We start from the raw sequence: 20,689 nt of genomic DNA, 5'->3' as shown, positions 1-20,689 counted from the left end.
CAGCGAGACTCGGGCAACTGACTAGCCCAGCTGAGCTGCTCAAATCCACTGATTGACATAGTAATCTTGCGTAATAGCTGTAAAACAAACATTCCCTTCATGACGGATGCGTCGATAAGCAAAAGGAGTTCTATCCGTACAACGGAGCGTTCTTCACCCGCACAGAGAGGAAGGAGCGAGGGGCCAACAGGCGTTGCTGCAACGTGGACGAACCTTGAGACCATCACACTACGTGGAAGGCCAGCACCCAGGACCGGCTGCTTCATGATTCCATTTGTATGAGGTTTCTGAACAGGCCAGTTCAGAGAGAGAAATCAGAGGTTATCAGGCACTGGGGAAGAGGAGAAGGGGGATTCTCGCTTAATGGGTGTAGAGTTTCTGTGTGAAAAGTTGTGGAAATGGATAGTGATGATAATTGTATGACATTGTGAATGTACTTAATGTAGTTTAACTTAAAGTAGTTGAAATGGCAAATTTCACCACATATATTTGTATATTAGATATATATATGATATATATATATATCAATATTTGTATATATCAGGGGTCCCCAAACTTTTTTCACAGGGGGCCAGTTCACTGTCCCTCAGACTGTTGGAGGGCCAGATTATAAAAAAAAACTATGAACAAATCTCTATGCACACTGCACATATCTTATTTTAAAGTAAAAAAACAAAACGGGAACAAATACAATATTTAAAATAAAGAACAAGTAAATTTAAATCAACAAACTGACCAGTATTTCAATGGGAACTATGCTCCTCTCGCTGACCACCAATGAAAGAGGTGCCCTTCCAGGGCGCTGGGGATGGCTCTGTGGCCTCTGCCCCAGGCGCTAGAGTGGCTCTGGTCGCAACATGGCGACGCCCAGGAGGGTCGCAACATGGCGACGCCCAGGATGGGCAGAGCATCGCCCCCTGGTGGGCGTGCCGGGTGGATCCCGGTCGGGCGCATGTGGGAGTCTGTCTGACTGTCTCTCCCTGTTTCCAGCTTCAGAAAAATGCAAAAAACCAAAACAAAACAAAACAGAAAGAGGTGCCCTTCCAGAAGTGCGGCGGGGGCCGGATAAATGACCTCAGGGGGCTGCATGTGGCCCGCGGGCCGTAGTTTGGGGACCCCTGGTATATATGGTATGTGTGTATATATATATATATATGTGGTATGTGTGTATATATATATGGTATCTGCTTGTACATATACCATATATACCCTATATATACCATATGTACCATATATTTGTGTATATACATATATATACCATATATATACATAAACACATATATATATATATGACCCTTGAACAACACAAGAGTTGAGGACACTGACCCCCATGTCAGTCAAAAATCTGCATATAACTTTTGACTTCCCAAAACTTACCTACTGTTGACTGGAACCCTTCCTGATAATAGTTAATGATCACATAGTTTGTATGTTATGTGTATTATACACTAGGTATTCTTACAATAAACTAGAGAAGAGAAAACGGCATCAAGAAAGTTCTAAGGAAGAGAAAAATACACTTACAGTATTGACTGCCACAGCCACGGAAGGGAGGGCCCCGTGCAGTTCAAACCCGGGTGGCTCAGGCTCGACTGTATACAAATCTATACAAACTGTATCTCAGGAAAGCCATTTGGAAACAAACAAGCGACCCTATTGTCATGTCAGCGGCATGGGAATGTTGCTGTTATTGGTTTCAGTCCTCTTACAGGGAAAGTAGAAACATGAACTTGAAAGAAGGGCTCTTTGTGGCCAAGCTGCTCCAGGCGTCCCCGTCTGAACCCTGGGTGGCCCGTCTCCGCCCACAGGCTTCCTCTCTCCCAGGACGCCTCTCCCAGCCCCTCGGAGGCTGGGGCCGTTTAGCCACCGTGCCCAGGCTCCCGGGGAGGCACCGGGAGGCCAGCACCAGCCCACAGACGCTCACGGGGGAGCACCCCGGGAAGGCAAGGCTGTTTGAGAAAAACCACGTCTTTCCAAGGCGAATCCCGAGGATTGGACACAGCTGTGTTCGCTCTTCCTGGCTCCTCCGTTTCAAAGCCGCTCCCTACACTTTGATCTGCAGACGTCCAATCTCTTGATGTGGGAGTTGTTCGTTTTAACGAATGATCTGGGACTCGGTCCTAATTTGTTCTACGTTTGTTCGCTTTCGAGACGCCGCTCGGGCACCTTCTCTCTCTGCAGCCACGATGAAAGAGTCACATGGTCACACAACGTGGGGTCCGGGCACGTGTGGCCAGCTGCTGCTTCTGACTTGCTCCTTCTGTGTCTCTGCACAGCTCCCGCCCGGGGTCGGTGGCGATGTGTGCGCTGACCGCAGGAGAGCTAGGTACGGGGTGCTCAGGGGTTTTTCGGGCCGGATATGGTCTTTAGGGGGAACGCAGCTCCCCGGGGTCGGGCTTAGTGCAGGAATGACCTTCTAAGATGTCACTCATGTCCCCTTCCTCCAAAATGTCACTAAAATGAACAGTTCCTTTTTATTAAGACATTTGTACCCTGAGACACTCATCCCAGGGACAACCATTCATTTCCAAAGAGCTTACAATTCTTGATACCCTGATGCACGTCCCACACAAGACTCAGGAAGACGTGCATCCTTGTGCGAACACACAGACACACCCGCGTGCACAGACTACCCTTCAGTCTCTTTGTTAGTTCATCCGAGATCGTCCCTGATCCAGAGACCACCCAGCAGTCCCGAGACCAAGAGAAACGAAAGAGTCTCCACCATGCAACTGAATTTCTAACCCTGACGACCCACAAGAAAGCGGGTGGCGTGAGGCCATTGGACATGGAGGTGGTGACTCTCAAAGAGGACGAGGAGCTTGCTCAAGGCCACCGGGCACCAGAGCAGGTGACTCTGGACCAACAGCTCATGCGTCTTCCATGGAACCAAAACATGTTTCCAGGAGCCCCATGAGAGATGGGAAGCCACACAGATGAAGTGTCCACCTTTGCAGGAGTTAGCGTGACACACGCAAGCATCCACCTGCAGCCCCTCCACCTAGGAAGTAAAGGTTGTGGCTACGCCCATGTGTCCTAGCTCACATGTGCAGAGCAAAGACGCCTAGGTCATTTGGGAAGATGAGTACTGCCCTGGCATCGTACCCTTATCCGCTATGACCGTGGCTTCATCTTGGGGACAGAGCCACAAGCACAGACACCAGAAATCGGGGACAAAAGCACTGCTTTTGGGGATCTTACAATCATTCTTGGCAAACAGACTTGCTATGTCTGGTTGTCACATAGGTCATTATACACAACTCTGTGTGTGTGTGTGTCTTTGTGTGTGTGTTTTGTGGCTACTCATTGTAACACCTGTATGGCCATTCCCACCATGCACTTGCTGGTCGGTATATGCTGACGGTTTGACCATCCAAGACCTACGTCCAGAGACAAGGTAGTTCTTGGAGGTGAGCACCTGTAGATATCTCTTGGCACCTCCAGCATTTAAGATACCTCCTCTCATAAAGACACTGACAATGCGTGAAATTCACCATCCCGGACACGAACATTTCGCTTGAGGAGTTGTTAGAGGTGAGCCCACGTCTCTGATGGCCGCTGGTTGATAAAGCTCTGAGACCGTGTGTGTGGGCTCAGAGCGGAGCTCGGAGGACGAGACTGCACCCTGGACCTCAGCAGAGATGTGTGGTCAGGCTATGGAAACCTCGTTCTGCACGGCAAACAAATGTTCTGGAAGAGAGCTAGGACCTGAACCAGGAATAGATTCCCATCCAGCACCAAAGACAAAGCCACAGGTCGGGTGAGACTGAGAAACCGGGAGGTGAGAGGCTTCCATCTCTATATAAGAAAAGCTTAACTTCCCATTTAAAATTTTTCTTTCCAAATGCTCCCCCCATCAATGAATGCCCATCAGGCACCTGGGAAGCAACGACCCTTTCTTCTCCCTCTCAAACCCTATGTTCATCGTTTGTGTAGTTCTACCAATTTCCTGCCCTCCCAGAATCTCTCAAACCTGCCTCCACCAACCCTGCTCCCGTCTCTCCCTCTCCCCATTAAGTCTGGCACGGATAACTGACATGTTCCACCATCTCTTCTGCCTACAATCTTCATACTTAATCCAATATAATCTCTTCCCATACCACCCCCCACCCCCCACCACCACCCTAGCGACCTCTGGGAAACTTGTCATTTTTCTGCTTGAGTCACTTCTACGGTACCCACCTTCAGCTAAAAATACCCATCCGGGGAGTTGCCTTTGGCTCTGCGGTTTGACCCCCTGGCCTCCCGGGCCTCCTCACCGTGCTGTGCCACCTTTACATCCCCACCTACTGCTCTTCAGTCCCATGTTTTACCTTGTCCTTTCCCACCCCAGGGCCTTTGCACTGGCTGTCTCTCCTCTCTGGATTTCCTTCCCTCTTTCCTCAGGTAAGTCCTGCTCAACCCCAGATCTCAGGACACCTGTCACCTTCCCCAAGAAGTTTTCCCACCTCCCTAAGTCACATTCTCACATGTGACTCTCTGCCTGTCCCACTGAGCAGAAACTGCTGCCAGCTGACATTTACTTGTAAGAGAATGTCCATCCTCCTCTGAATCACCTGCTTTGTGAAGACAGACCTGGCTCCACTTGTTGTCTCACCTCTGGGTCCCCAGCACCTCAGGGACATGCCACATACCCAACAGATCCTTGTTGACTGAAGGAAGAAACTCATGCTGCTTTTCCATGATCCCGGTGACGAGAGCAGCAGTGAGCCGTCAGTGGTACCCAGACACATGTGGGCGGTCAATCCACCAGCCGACGTTTAGAAGCCTGACTCTCTGACTGTTGATTGCCAAACAGCCCCACCCCAGACAGGGATGCAACTGTTATGCCTCTCGGAAAAGTTCATATTATTAACCAAGACATAAATCAATCATCAAGCTCCCTCTGCCTGATAAGACTTTTTCCCAGTTTCAGGTCACCAGGCAGGGTGACCACTCACACCTGTCAGATGACCAAGCAATGGAACGGACTGTTACTCAAAGCGTGAGGCTCACGACTAGGGAACACAGGCTATTTCCAGGTGGTCCCAAGTATTTTTATATTAACAGGCATGTATTTTGGGGAGTGTGTATTAAAAACATATGTAACCAGCATATCCAACCTGGGACCTCACGGAGGTGACTTTTCAGGATAAGGCAAAATAAATGAAATTTATAGCCTGACCAGATGGTGGCGCAGTGGATAGAGCATCGGCCTGGGATGCAAAGGACCCAGGTTCAAAGTCCCAAGGTCGCCGGCTTGAGCGCGGGCTCATCTGCCTTGAGCGTGAGGTCACCACCTTCAGTGTGGGGTCGCTGGCTTTAGCGTGGGATCATAGACATCACGCCATGGTTGCTGGCTTTGAGCCCAGAGGTCACTGGCTTGAAGCCCAAGGTTGCTGGCTTGAGCCCAAGACAAAGAGGAAAATACAAAAATCTCTTCGAGTCTCAATACGGAGCTGGTGGGGAGGCCAGAAAGAACCGGGGGGGGGGGGGGAATGCACCTGCCGGCCGCTTCCGCACGGCGCGTGCCCACAGCCCCGCTTGGCCGGCATCACGAAGACCATCCGGTTCTCCGCTCCCTGCCGCGGCTCAGGGGAAAAGCTGGTGTATTATGTCTCAATCCTGTCGACCTTAAACTGCTTGGACCTCCCAGTCCTCTGGGATTTGGGAGTGAGATACACGGGGGAGGTGGTGAGGAAGGACTGGCCTTCCAGGGCCAGAACTCACAGGCAGTGAGGGGCGGGAAGCCTCAGCTGGGACAGCAGCTCTGACCATCACGCCGTGGACGGCTCAGTGGGCAGAGAGGCAGGGCCGGGCGGCGGGACTCAGCGAGGACTTGCATGGCAGTCACCTGGACCAGACATGCCTAGTACCAGCTGGGCCACGGCAGGGAGTGGAGAACCAGCCGGTCTTCGTGATGCCGGCCAAGCGGAGCTGCGGGCATGCGCCGTGCAGGAGCGGCCGGCAGTGTGGTCCTCTCCGGCCTCCCCTGCCGGCTCCGTATTGAGACTCGGAGAGATTTTGGCATTTTCCTCTTGATCTTCTCTGACCTTCATCTACGGTCAAGGCAGATTTATCCGGCAATGTTGTGGCCTTTTCTGCATTCGCTCCGAGGTGCAGAAACGTGCTAATTAGGATTCTGAACTTTGGCAGGCATGGCAGATCTTATTAACAAACAGGTGAAACCGTGTAGACACCCACGTAAGAGAGGAAAGTGCAAGGATACGAACATCAACCTGAAGGTCAACATCAACCTTACATGAGACGAGTGCCTGGGACATCCGAGTGTGGGGAGGGGCGACAGACACGCCCAAACCCAGGGCGGTGGTCAGAGGAGGTTCAGGGAGCGCCGAGGGGACTGAGCAGGGGAGAGTGGGCAGGCCCCGCCCACGCCCGCACTGGGCCTCAAGCACGGCTGGGTGTGGGGACGAGCGGACAGAAGAAACATTGGTCCCACGGGCCATCAGGACCACTTCAAAACCATCCACAGCAGCTGCTGTTCAGGAATCTGCTGAGGGTGATCCTCCCGATGAGATAAAATAAACGCTGGCCCTGGCAGGTTGGCTCAGTGGTAGAGCACCAGCCCAGCATGTGAATGGCCCAGGTTCAATTCCCAGTCAAGGCACACAGGAAAAGTGCCCACTTGCTTCTCCGCCTTCCCCCTCTTGCCTCTCTTCCTTTTCTCCTCTTGCAGCCATGGCTCGATTGGAACAGGTTGGCCCCGGGTGCTGAGGACGGCTCCATGGCCTCCACCTCAGGCTCTAAGAAGAGCTCAGTTGCTGAGCAATGGAGCAATACCCCAGATGGGCAGAGCATCACACCCTAGTGGGCTCGCCAAGTAGATCCTGGTTGAGGCGCATGCAGGAGTCTGTCTCTGCCTCCTCTCCTCTCACTGAATAAAAAATAAATAATAGCTGAGAATCAGAACAAAGGAACCTAGATATAGGCATTAGCCTTCAATGGCCAGAGCAACTTTGCAGCAAGAGGCAGCGGCAGATGGCAAAGTGGCCAAGACACTGTCACTTAACAGTCCATCTGCAACACAGCACCCAGGCGCCAGGTGTGCAGGGCTCCAGAGGAACTGGAAATGAAAAGCCCTTCTATTCTTGGAATGTGCACAAAGGAACAACAATTTAAGACCTGGGGATTGCAGCACCCTCATTAAATTTTCTAAACTTCGCATACAGATAAGACCTATCAGACACTGCTCTTTGATAGAAGAAACGGGGATCACTGAAGTCTTTTGTTTGTATCAGACGGCTGTTGCTACAATAATGTTGCCTAACAAACAAGCCCAGAACCTCAATATGTATTTCTCATTCGTAGGTCCGTGTGGGGAGGCTGTGGTTCTACTGGGCTCAGCTAGGACCTGCTGGGCTCTCAGCTCCACTCTGCGGGCATAGCTCAGGTCCACTCAATCAGTCTCCACCTTCTCCTTAAAACAGTGGCTAGTTAGGCATGGACCTTTTATGGTAGAAATACAGGGAGCCAAGCCAAACCACGTGGACCCCTTTGAAGCCTCGGTTAGTGTTTTGTTTGATAATATTCCACTGACCAGCAACAGCAAGTCACGAGACCAAGCTGCAAGTCCAGCGGAGATACGGTCCCTCTCCTCCCTCCAGTCCACGGGCAGAACCCAGAGTCGAGTGGGAGAAGTTGGATGTGGAATCTTTTACAACAAGAGGGTAAAGGACTAGGACCCAGAACCCAACTCACCACTCTCCTCACAGGCGGTTTTCTCCGAGGTGCGTAGACGTGTGGGTTACGGCCATAGAGGCCATAGAGGCGTGGTGCAAACCCTCCAGGCCAGAGTGACATCCGGCGGAGCTCTCTCTCACATCCCCCCAGGGCGGCCTTCGGACTTGCTGGAGAATCGTGGCGCGGGCAGCATCTCTGGGGAGCTGCGCAGCATGACGGGCTGGACGTAATTTAAGACAAGTATTGGAACAAAAAAAGTATATTTTTAGCCTCAGGCACAAAAATGTCAGGAGGCAAATTTAATGAATGTTCTGTTCCATCCTCTCTAGTAGCTTCCTGAGGAAGAGGCTGACCTGGAGGGGACACAAAGGTGCAATGGTCAAAAGAAGGTCTCTTTTCTCCAGAAGGGTCCAGCCGCAAACCCCTGCAGACCGTACACCTGACTGGACCATCCAGTGGGCTGAGAAGACAAAGAGCAGAAGGAGCGTTCCCCCTTCACTACTCACATTTTGGGACGGGAGGTGCATCAGTCAGTGCGGGCTGGGTTATGCTGCAGTAACAAACACGTCCACACCCACAGTGGCTGATCCCCGGGCATGTTCAGCTCCCCTCTGTGGCAGTAAGTACACCAAGGCCAGGCCTGAGTCAGGACAGATGTCTTCCTTTGTCCCCAGGCAGGGGACCTATCGAGCATTGTGACAAGCATGCTGAGTCCCCCTGCTCTACAGACCTTACTCTACAGGGGTCCTCAAACTTTTTAAACAGAGGGCCAGTTCACTGTCCCTCAGACCGTTGGAGGGTCGCCACATACAGCGCTCCTCTCACTGACCACCAATGAAAGAGGTGACCCTTCAGGAAGTGCAGCGGGGGCTGAATAAATGGCCTCAGGGGGCCACATGTGGCCTGCAGGCTGTAGTTTGGGGACGCCTGCTCTACCTTGAGGACTGGCTTGGGAGAGAGGCTGCAAGAACCCCGGAGGAAGAGGGGCCCATAAATCTGAATGAACTCTTCAATATAAGTTCAGCTCTCAGGCCCTGGCAGGTTGGCTCAGTGGTAGAGCATCAGCCTGGTGTGCAGGAGCCCCGGGTTCGATTCCCGGCCAGGGCACACAGGAGAAGCGCCCATCTGCTTCTCCACCCCTCCCCCTCTCCTTCCTCTCTGTCTCTCTCTTCCCCTCCCGCAGCCAAGGCTCCATTGGAGCAAAGTTGGCCCGGGCGCTGGGGATGGCTCCTTGGCCTCTGCCTCAGGTGCTAGAGTGGCTCTGGATGCAACAGAGCGACGCCCCAGATGGGCAGAGCATCGCCCCCTGGTGGGCATGCCGAGTGGATCCCGGTCGGGCGTATGCGGGAGTCTGTCTGTCTCCCCGTTTCTAGCTTCAGAAAAATACAAAAAAAAAAAAAAAAAAGAAAAAAAAGAAAGAAAGTTCAGCTCTCAGACAGACAAACAAAATCTCTTTTGTTGGTTTTAAAACAAGCTGGACAGGCTCTCGTGTCTTATTCCTCAGCAGGCCCCTAACTCATGGGGCGATATCGGGCTTCTTACTCATCAGCACCCTAAACCCCAACAAGTCCCTCTTTGTTCACTTAGGGGTGGGTTTTTCTCACTTTCAGTAAACCTTTAGTTAACATTTCATTCAAGTATAACACACAGAAAGATACGCAAAGTGGATAAGTGAACATAACAAATTCTCATCAACGCACACGTGTAATCAACACAGATTATCAATAGAGCATCTCAGATCAAAAGACAGAACATCCCCAGCACCCCAACCCCCCATGTCCACATTTACTAAACAGCCCCCTCTTCCCACTATTCTAACTTTGAACATGTGGATGTCTTTTCCGCCAGGTTTCAAACGTCAGGTAAATAGAGTCGTAGGGTTCGCAGCTGCGGGGCCTGCTTCTCCCCTCTAACGTCCCTTTCACGGGCTCCATTCACGCTGGCGTGAATAGCTCTGATCCCCCGTTTCCATCGCGGTGTGAGAACCTTCTGTGTCTCTTCCTCTCGGGATGGGCTTTTGGGTTGGTTCCGGTTTCTGGCTGTTCCGAATTCCGCTCCTGTGGAAATTCTAGGGTGTGCGTCGTCTCCTGATGAACACGGACGCGCATTCCTGCCAGGTACCTCCCGGAGAGCGAGGTTTCTGGGTCCCAGTTGAACAAGGCACGTGTCTGTGCCCATTCCCATGCCCAAGAGCCAGGGGTGAGGGGTGGACGAGGTCCAGCGCCACGGCTCGATCCAGCTTCCGTTTCGCCACACGGGTGGGCGTGCAGCGGCCTCTGCCCGTGGTGGTCTGTGTACTTCCCTGACGGCTAACGAGAGCGGGCACCTTGGCCATGTGAGCCAGCCGCCTGGGCAGCCTCTTCTGGGAAAGACTTGGTCACCTCGGTTGCCCATTTCCTGTCAGGTTTTCTCCTTCTCTTTTTCCTACCGGTATGTAAGGATGCTTCGCCCTCCCTGCACACGAGTCCTGGGTCAGGGGTGCGCCTGGAAAACACCCCTCCCGCTCCATGGCTTGCTAGTGCCCTAGCCCCTTTTCTCTCCCCAGTTTAGCTAACAATGACGCAAGCAGAGGACCCCGTTACTGCCCGGGAACCTCCTGCCACAGGTCTCTGTGCATCAGGGACGCTTGGCCGCCGTGGTCCTAACTTTCCGGCTTACCCTTCGGTACCCCACCGATTGGTTCACGGAGAGGTGGGTCAGCAGAGGCACGCCTCCTCCTCCTGCATCAATTAAAGCCCACAGTCCACTGCAATGTGTAACTTCTTAGAAGGGACCCTCATGAGGAATAGCCCTTTTACATGATTCATATGAATCTGCCCTAAATCCAGCCATCTTCCGAGATGCTTCCGCTGTAATGACCGCCATTTCAACCATGAGAGTCTATGAGTCCGGGGAAAACAGAAAAAAAATGAAAAACCTCTTATGTTCCCCTGTATCCAGATCCTTTTTGAGGGGGCCCTACCTCCTCATGTCACTTAACCAACAATCTCAAAAAGGGACAAGTTTTGGTTTTATGGGAAAGGAACAAAAGAAGACCATCTTTCCTCTTTTTTAAACACAAAGCGGCAGTCACGTAGACGCCCTGAACGCAAGGCAGGCGCTTGGAGGAAGACCGTTTATTCACAGTGGGGTGGTGGGGCGAGGGGTGGGGTGGAGCAATTCTGGTCTGAAACCACGGGTGGCTTTTCAGAGAGTGTCACCCAGTGGGGTGCGGACCGGAAGGTGACGGTCAGTGGGGACTAACAGCATCTGATGGAGTTGGGAGAAGAGTGAGTGAACAAATTGTCCCTCGGTGGGCACGGCTGACGAGGGTCCCTCAGCAGAGAGCCCGTGAAACACCCTGGGGAGCCAGGATGGCCCCAGGGAACCCGGCCGGCCCGTGCTCAGGGTCCACAAAGTGCTCTTCACGCGGTCCTTCTCACAAGAGGCCACGACTGTCCCTGGGAACTCCGAGGGGAGGGGCCTGCCAAGGGGCGTGACCTCTTGGCCTTGAAAGGACTTCCAAGAAGCTCGTGCATGGGTGGTGGGCAGACAGGCATCCCCAGGACATAATTAGAATAGGAACTTAAGATATACCTATTCCAAACATGTCTATGACTGGCTATAACTTATTAAGTAATACAAGGATGCTCTAAGTATAAAACAAAAGTAAGTATCTTCGATTCTAACTCATGACTAATGCTTTTCAATAGCCAAGAATTGCTCCTTTTTGATGCCTGCATTTCAACGTGTGAGGCTTGTGTTCCAACGTTTGATGTTTCTCAACATGTGATGTGTGTGTCTGCTACAACCCGCATGTCACTGTTTTCTATTCTGCTAAGCAAGGCCAATGAAGAATTATTGTTTTTAAAAACATGGAAGCCGGGGCCACGTGCATTTTGATGTCATTGTTCTCCTGACAGCTCTTTCTTCTGTGGAACAAAACACGATGTGTGGTCTTGACCTCATGGGAGACCGGGAAGGAAATGGAAACTGCAGACATGCCTCGCGTGGGACTGACTTCCAGGGGTGCCCCACTGGGGGGGACCCGCGTCCTTCAGCCCGGGCGGCAATTTCTGTTGCTGCTGATTAAGTGGCTACCTCGTAGATTTTGTGAAATGGTCACTGCTCCATTTGATGTCTTCACGGAAGACACCGCAGACACCGTGGCAGCGCTGGAGGACCCCTGCCCCGACCTTCTCCTGTCCCCTTGGACGCCCTCCCACCCGCTTTTCTGAGGTTTATTAAAACAGTCCACCTTTCTGGAAGCTGGTTTGGGAGAGGGAGCGCCGAGAAGCCGTGCGGCACACCCCACGGAGTGGGAGGGGGAAGGAGTGTACATTTTGGGGAGCAGTTCTGTATCACAAAGTGATTATCTCGTGGATCTTGCTTACTTCGGTTGTAACTACAGCAACCACTTATAACTGGGGGTCAGTGAGGAGTGGTCCCCCCGTGAAAATTAACTTTGCCCTAGGTCATGTTAAGGAAAGCATAAATATTTTGAGGAAGGAAGCGTTAGCTTTTTTTTTTTTCCAAAGAGAAGGGAGTAAGGAAGAGAGTGAGGAAGGGAGGCGTGCGTGTGTGTGTGTGTGTGTGTGTGTGTGAGATGTGTGTGTCTTCTTTACCTCTGTCCACTTTGCTGAGCCATGAAACTGAGGAAACAACCAAGTTAAAAGAAAAACACCTTCGAAAAAGATACATTTAGTTCCATTCGTTTTTCACAAGCATTATTATTCAGAGACAGAATAGTTTGATCTTACTTTTATGCATGACCTTTGACCATTACACAAGCAATACCTGTTTAGAGAATGACATAAAGTCCCCGTTACTGCTGAGGACAGGGGGACCATTCCATTTATAATTCTTTAAATGAATACTTCTATTAAAAGGAGGAAAATCCATCTGATGAAACCTCTCATTTAAATTCAACAGTGCCGCCGCCATGACCGGGGATGCAGAGGACACGGGACCAATGAAAGGAAATTACTGCCGTTCAAGTTTACACCAGAGCAATGGGAGTGGCCCCCGTCAGTGCCGGCTGTAGCCTGTCGCCCCGGGAACCCTAGAGACAGCGGCATGTTCTGGAAGGCTGACCGTGGAGGTCTCACGGAAGCCCTGAGTGGGGAGTGTTGCTCCCGCAGGATGGAGAAATGAGGGCACGGCCACTCAGAAGCCACCTCTTTGAGCTCGGGCTTTGAGGGCGAAGGGGGGAGTTGCCAGCTGGCTGGCTTCCTCCACAAGCAGCCGCCCAGGCGGAGGTAGGGGTACGAGGGGTCTGTTGGGAGGGACGTCTGGGAGAGGAAAGCCAGGGCCCAGGGCCGACGAGGAAGCTCTCCGCTGTGGTGCGGAAGTGACAGGAAGCCCCTTGCGGTGGTCATGGCTGGGTCCTTTTCCCCCACTGTGGGGACCCCTGAGGGAACCGGCGGGCACAGACCATCAGTCCACCCTCCTCTAGCCGGCAGGCGGGGGTGGGGGGTGGGTCTCCGAGCCTGCCACAAGGATTCGAAGGTGTTGGAACCTGAGTGACAGCTCCTGCCTGTTGGGTGGACCATGTGCTCTCTGGCGAGCATGTCACCTCCATTACTCCATCCGACCCTCAGAGCAGGCCCGCGTGCAGCTGCCCTTAGAATCACCCTCGTCTTCCAGATGGGGTGTGGGGTCAGAGAGGGAACCGTCGCTCAGAAGCAGGAGGCCGGTAAGTGACAGCGGCAGGGTGACAGCTCCCCTCTCTTAAAAAAAACACACAACTTTTTTAAAGCTTTTACGTTTGAAGCGACAAATTCAACCGGTTGGATTTGTATTTTATCATGGTCATTAACTTCTAAATCATGTATAGACTGACTTTGACAGCAGTGGGTTTGTTCTTTGACTCAAAACTACCCGAAAGCGCACTTTCAAAATGCCCCAGCACTTACCGTTTGCTGTACCACTTATTCGCAGTCTATTACTAGATACAATTTGTTTTGGTTACATAGTGGGACCTGTGTAATTTTGACTTGGGAATGTGCAGTCGTGTTTTCCTTTAGCCTACTTATAACCAAAGTTCGTCCATAGTCCTTGGTTACTTGGGACAGAGGAAGCAACCTTGTCTCTGTTCATAGAATACAAAACTCAGTATCTATTAAACTAACTATGTTCATTGCAATGGACGGACCCCTTTTTTCCCCTGACATCTTTCTTGTCTCCACCGGGCCAGTTCTGAGCTGGTGCGCTAACTATTATTCTTCCTCCACGATCACTGTGTTTTGATCATTTCCCCCCAACCACGCTCATGATTTGCACTTTTATATTATACATTTCAGGGCTATGCTGTTTGTGCGTCAAACACGCTCGTGACTCGACACACCGGACGCACTTCTCTGGGGCGTGGAAACGGGCTGGAGAGCTGCGTTAGCCCCGCCTCGTTTCAGAGCGGGCGCGGGGTAACTTTCCCGCCTCTCCCGTAACCTCTGTGACCACCAGGTTTGGCCAGACACCACTGTGCCGGGTCATTGTGCTGATGCTCTTAGAAACTCCACCCACGTCTTCCCCCTGAATGTGATCCAGCCACGGCATGGGGCTCGTGAACTCTCCCAAAAGTATGCATTTACAGTTTCTCAAAAGGCGGGGTCACCATGACGAGACGCGCCGGGTCTAATTTGTACCCAGACGCGAGTTTCTACCCTTGGCAAGACTTGCTTTCTTTCATCCCCCCAAATTTACTGTGACGACTAAAACCCCAACCGCAGTGGGAGTCTTTTCAAAGCGACGTTGAGTTAAGCTGTAATTCACATTTTCCCTTGCCAAGTAAAGTCAACCCTATGGCAATGAGAAAGAAATTTAAACACGCCTGCCAGTCCTGAGTTCATATGCATCCATATTTGGAATTTGACATTTCATGGAATCTGAAGAGGTAATGAGAAGGATTCCCCCCCCCCGCCCCCCCCCCCCCCCCCCCCCCCCCCGCGCAAGATCATCTTTCTGGGGAAAAAAATTATTTTAGGTTTTCTTCTATATACTTTATGCAGTTATGCTTCCATTCCTTAACCATAAATTCCTGAAAGTAAAATTCTCATATTGAAGAATGAAAAACTTAAAATTTCAATATGTAATTTGAAATTGCTCTTGGAAAAGCTTAACCCCATCTACCATTGTGTAACAAAGCCCTCACTTCTCCAGATGTTGCTGGTCTCTTAAATCTCTAAGCTCAGGAAAACAAAAATTATATATATATTTACATATGTGCCCTCTAATTTGCATTTTGTTAATTGCTAGTTTTTAAAATTTTCCTAAATTTATGTATTTATTTACTTTCCCAATTACATCATCGAGATGTAATTGACATATAACATTGTATAAGTTCAAAGTGTACAACACCAGTATTTGTTATACGTGTACATGACAAAATGATTGTCACAATAAAATCAGTTAACATTCATCAGCTCCCATAGCTACAGCTCCTTCCTTGCGAGAACTTTGAAGGCCTACTCTCTCTCTTAGCAGCTATCAGACACACGACACAGTATTGTTAACTAGACTCACCATGTTGTACATTGGTATATCTTCTGTTCCTTGCTTGTTCAAATGTGTTGCCCATTTTCCTGTTGGGTAGTTTGTACTTTTTGTTATTGACTTTAAGAGCTGTGTGTCGGGGGGGGGGGGGGCGTATAATGCTTTCGTCACAGTGACGAGATGTTGAAGCATCTGAGCTCCGTGTTTGGACACGCATGGCCGCGCTGTCTCTTCACCCATCATTTCTTGACATAACAACACTGCCAGGAGACGGCGACAGCTCTTCCCACTTCCCAGACGGTAAGCACGGGGCTCAGGGGTTCAGTGGACAGAAACTGACAGGAGAAACCAGGATCGGTTCCACGGGGCTCAGGGGCTCAGTGGACAGAAACTGACAGGAGAAACCAGGGTCGGTTCCAGGGGGCTCAGGGGTTCAGTGGACAGAAACTGACAGGAGAAACCAGGGTCGGTTCCATGAGGCTCAGGGGTTCAGGGGACAGAAACTGACAGGAGAAACCAGGGTCGGTTCCCCGGGGCTCAGGGGTTCAGGGGACAGAAACTGACAGGAGAAACCAGGGTCGGTCCCATGAGGCTCAGGGGCTCAGGGGACAGAAACTGACAGGAGAAACCAGGGTCGGTTCCAGGGGCTCAGGGGCTCAGTGGACAGAAACTGACAGGAGAAACCAGGGTCGGTTCCCCGGGGCTCAGGGGCTCAGTGGACAGAAACTGACAGGAGAAACCAGGGTCGGTTCCATGGGGCTCAGGGGCTCAGTGGACAGAAACTGATAGGAGAAACCAGGATTGGTTCCATGAGGCTCAGGGGTTCAGTGGACAGAAACTGACAGGAGAAACCAGGGTCGGCTCCACGGGGCTCAGGGGTTCAGTGGACAGAAACTGACAGGAGAAACCAGGGTCGGTTCCCCGGGGCTCAGGGGTTCAGTGGACAGAAACTGACAGGAGAAACCAGGGTCGGTTCCATGCATTCTTGGTCCTCAGTCCCCAGAAGGCTTGTTGTGCAGCCTGTAACCCACTCTGCCACAGCTGCTCCTTCTGCCGCTGCTACTTGGTTTCGTTCAGTGCGGCCAATGTCCCCCTGACCCAGAGCCACCTTCAGGAAGCCTGAACAACCCTGACCACCCTCCTCTAGGACCAACTTGGTTTAAAGTCCTGTCTCCTTAAACTCATGGAGTCTCAGTTTTCTGGAACATCTATGTTCAATCTTAAGGGGGGAAATACGTTATTCTGTTTGGGTTTGGTTTGTAGGAGAAACCAGAGAACAGCTCTGCGGATTGGAACAGAGTCCCGAGGCGAGGCTGTGTCCCCTTTGGTATTTGCCACGAGCACTAGAGAGTTCTGATTATCGTCACCGAGCCTCTACTGCGAACTCCCTTCCCGAGACGCGATGACGGATGGTGTTATTAACTGTCTCTGGTGGAAGCCAGCTGCCCAGCGGCCGCGTGAGGAACTGGGGAAAGCAGACACACAAGGTTTCCTGTCTTCCTGGGCAGCACAATGCCAGCGTCTCATTTTTAGAACCACCGCATCTTGGCCCTGGCCGATTGGCTCAGTGGTAGAGCATCGGCCCAGCATGTGGAAGTTCGGAGTTTGATTCCCAGCCAGGGCACACAGGCAAAGCGCCCATCTGCTTCTCCACCCCTCCTCCTCTCCTTTCTCTCTGTCTCTCTCTTCCCCTCCTGCAGCCGAGGCTCCATTGGAGCAAAGTTGGCCCGGGCGCTGGGGATGGCTCTGTGGCCTCTGCCTCAGGCGCTAGAATGGCTCTGATTGCAACAGAGCGACGCCCCAGATGGGCAGAGCATCGCCCCCTGGTGGGCGTGCCAGGTGGATCCCGGTCGAGCACATGCAGGAGTCTGTCTGACTGCCTCCCCACTTCTAACTTCAGAAAAATACAAAAACAAACAAACAAAAAAGAAATGGAACCCACTGCATGTCCTGGATGACTGGACATCTGCGCAGGGGACAAGCTGATGAGCCTGGTTCCAAAAGCCAACGTCCACAAGCCAGTAAAACGCAGAATAGTAGAGATGGTCTAATGCCAGGGTGTGCCCAGACCAGGGAGGGTCTTTGAAAGAAAAGGGGGGAAGAATATAGTCAATAATATTATGACCAGTTAGTACGGTGACAGGCGATTGCGACTCAGTGGGGTGATCACATTGTAAGGTGTAAAAACATCAGACCGCCAGATTGTACACCTGGAACGAGTGTCACCAATATAATAGTGTAGACCGACTAAAGATAAATTTATGAAATAATTTGAGCTTGTAAGAAATAATCGATCTTAGCAAATTCCCTCACCACAAAGACCGCATCACAGGAAAGGGTCACAAAATGAGTCATCCTCTTTCCGGAACAACACAGAAGTACAGCCACCAAACACAGGACGTGATCGTGCAGACGACGGAGCCCTGGGCATGTGCAATGAAACGAACTCCAAAGCCCCACCTCCGGCACAGCTACGCATACGGTGTTCTAGAATGGTTGGCAGCGCCGAAAACGGCACCAGGTGTTAGACCAGTGGGGTCCCACTGGGACCTGGATTCAGCACTTCACAGTACTTGAGTTCTGGCTAGGAAAGAATTCAGAGCCAAGACTCAAGCTGTAAGAGAAACTTTTAACTAGAAAGCCTGAGCCATGGTGGCGCAGTGGATAAAGCGTCGACCTGGAACGCAGAGGTCACAGGTTCAAAACCCTGGGCTTGCCTGATCAAGGCACATACAGAAAGCAACTATGAGTTGATGCTTCCTGCTTCTCTCTCTTTCTCTCATTCTCTGTCTCTTCTCTCTCTAAAAATCAATAAGTAAAATCTTTAAAAAAAAAAAAAAAGATAGGAGTGAGTGGTAGAAGATAGAAGAAATGGTTCAAGAAACAAGTTCCAGAGGCAGAAGAAGGGCCCTTGGCGCTTACGGAAGGCAAAGGTGAGGTAACCTACCGGGTTGTGCCGGGGGAAGGGCAGGGCTGAGAAGGAACAGGTGTGTTCTGGAGAGAAGGAGGGAGAGAGGGGGGAGGGGGAGAGAGAGATAGAGGGAGAGAGGGAGAGGGAGAGAGGGGGAGGGGGAGGGGGAGGGAGAGAGGGGGAGAGAGAGCGGGAGGGAGAGAGAGGGGGAGGGGGAGAGGGAGGGAGAGAAAGAGAGAGAGATAGATAGAGGGAGAGAGAGGGAGAGAGAGCGCTGGGTCCTCCATCTTATGGGCTTTTAAGGGCGGGGATCTCAGGGGAGGTCCCAGGGCAGGATCTCAGAATATTCATCGGCGGTCCAGGTGTGTCCTCTCAGGGTCATGGTCTCCACTGATTGGCCGCAGTCAGGGCAAGGGGTCCTTGGTCCATGCAGCCTGTCCTGAGGTCAGCTCTGGCATCCATTGCTTGTCTGGTTTTGCTGCATTTCTGGGCCTGGAGCTGGAACAGACTGAGACTCAGATGTTATCACTAGGGGTTGATGCCCTGGGGATATTCTTCCCCCTGGTCTCCTTGTTTGTGCCCCCCCAAGGGGTTCTAACGGGCATGACTTACCACAGGCCAGGGGAGGAAAGGTCAGGGGCGGGCCCAAATTGTTGGCCAGCCACACTCTAGGGGAGGAAAGGTCACCCTGGGGCCAGTCCGTGTTTGGCGGTTCTGTCCTGTTGCTAGGCACCTGGGGCTCTCTGCCCCGAGTGACCTTCTGCGGCTGGCTCATTGTCCTGGCTCTGCTCACGTCTGTCTGTCGAAGTGCCTATCACAGAGTGATCTGACTTCAAACATCCTGTAGCCGCAGGAGAAGATGGGGTGGGGTGGGGGTGGGGGACCACAAACCTGCAGAGCTTTCCTGCTGTTTTGCTGGCTTTCTGTCTGCTTGTTTCTTTACTTGTACAGAAGGCACAAAACCACACCAGGAAAGTGTCAGTTCTGTTCTCACTATTGCCTCAGTCATTGCCATTGTCATTTACTTTCCCGGGAATGAGCACCACGCCTGGAAATACAGTCCCCCCCACCCCCACCCCACCCCCCGCCATGTGCTCTTCTCGGCCACCCTCTGGGGTGGGGGGCTTGCCCTCCCCTCTAGGAGGCCGGCTATCGGCCACCTTGCGGCCACACGCGCCTGCCACCATCGGACTTCGTATGTCCGGCGGATGCTTGCTCTCCGTGTTGGAGAAAGCCTTTTCTCCTGGCGTCAGCTTTTCAGGACGTGTTGGTGCAGGTCTGGGGAAGCTAATGAGGGTCACGTTCTCAGCTTGGCGGCATTTACCAGATGCCCTGAGGCACGAGGCCGCCACCAAGGGTATATCTCCACTTTCCTATCAGGGTTGATAGGAGCCAAGGACGGGAGAAAGGGAGAAATGCCCAAAAAAACAAACAAACAAACAAAAAAACCCACCAAAAAAACCCAACAAAAAACCCAGAAGACTGGAATGGGAGGGGAGGGAGGCGAGGAAGAAAGAGAAGAGGCATGCCCCCCTCAGGACAAAGAGAGGAGGCATGCCCCCCTCAGGACAAAGAGAGGAGGCATGCCCCCCTCGGGACAAAGAGAGGAGGCATGCCCCCCTCGGGACAAAGAGAGGAGGCATGCCCCCCTCGGGACAAAGAGAGGAGGCATGCCCCCCTCGGGACAAAGAGAGGAGGCATGCCCCCCTCAGGACAAAGAGAGGAGGCTTGCCCCCCTCAGGAGGCTCTCAGCAGCCTGAGGCCCCAGCTCCCAGAAGCTTGGAGAGCAAGACAGACTTCCTCCCTCTTCTTCCTTCCTTCCCTCCTTCCTTCTTTCAGTCCTTCCTTCCTTTCTGTCCTCTCTCCCTCCCCCTACTCTCTTTCTCCCTCCCTTTCCCACTCCTGCCCACCCTTCTTCTCTCTCTTTCTCTCTCTCTCTCCCTCTCTCTCCCTCCATCCCTCCCTCTCTCTCCTTCCCTCTCTCTCCCTCCTTCTCTATCCCTCTCCCTCTCTTTCTATTTTTCCTTCTTAGCGACTCAAGGAAGAGCTGGCAGTTCTTCACCCTGAAGGTCTAGAGCTCCTGGCATGTGCACTGTCTCAGAAGCATGAAGAATTTATTATCTATTTCCCCAAACAAAGCAGTAATTAGATCACTCCGGATAACTAATATCGTGTTTTCAGGAGCCCTGAGCAGAGGATAAGCTAATATTTGTACAGCTGACCTGAAACCTGTGACAGCGAAGAACCTCTCGGAGAGAAGGCACCAATTATTAAAGGATTTAGCAATGCTGAGTGAGAAGGAACTTTCAGAATTCTTAAAAAACAAAAAACAAAAAAAAACATTAGCAGTTTTGTAAATCACTATTCAAATGAGTGGTGAGGCTAACTGTAGCGTTAGTCTTTGACGGCATAATTACCTTGTAATTGTATAGCAATTACGTGTTCGACAGGAACGGTCCCCAATCAGCTGTCACCACTAAGAAAGATGCTGTAATAATCTGTATGGTAAAAGGCTACTGTTTTCGGGTGGCCATTGGACTGGCATCCTTTGGTTGCATTCAAGCATTGACGGAGATGGTGAGAGTTCTCCTCAAGGCAATTGGACACACACACATACCCCCAAAGAAA

Source organism: Saccopteryx bilineata, chromosome 5, assembly GCF_036850765.1.
Source record: "Saccopteryx bilineata isolate mSacBil1 chromosome 5, mSacBil1_pri_phased_curated, whole genome shotgun sequence".
In the NCBI taxonomy this organism is placed as follows: Eukaryota; Metazoa; Chordata; class Mammalia; order Chiroptera; family Emballonuridae; genus Saccopteryx; species Saccopteryx bilineata.
Note: the sequence above shows the minus strand (reverse complement) of the source record.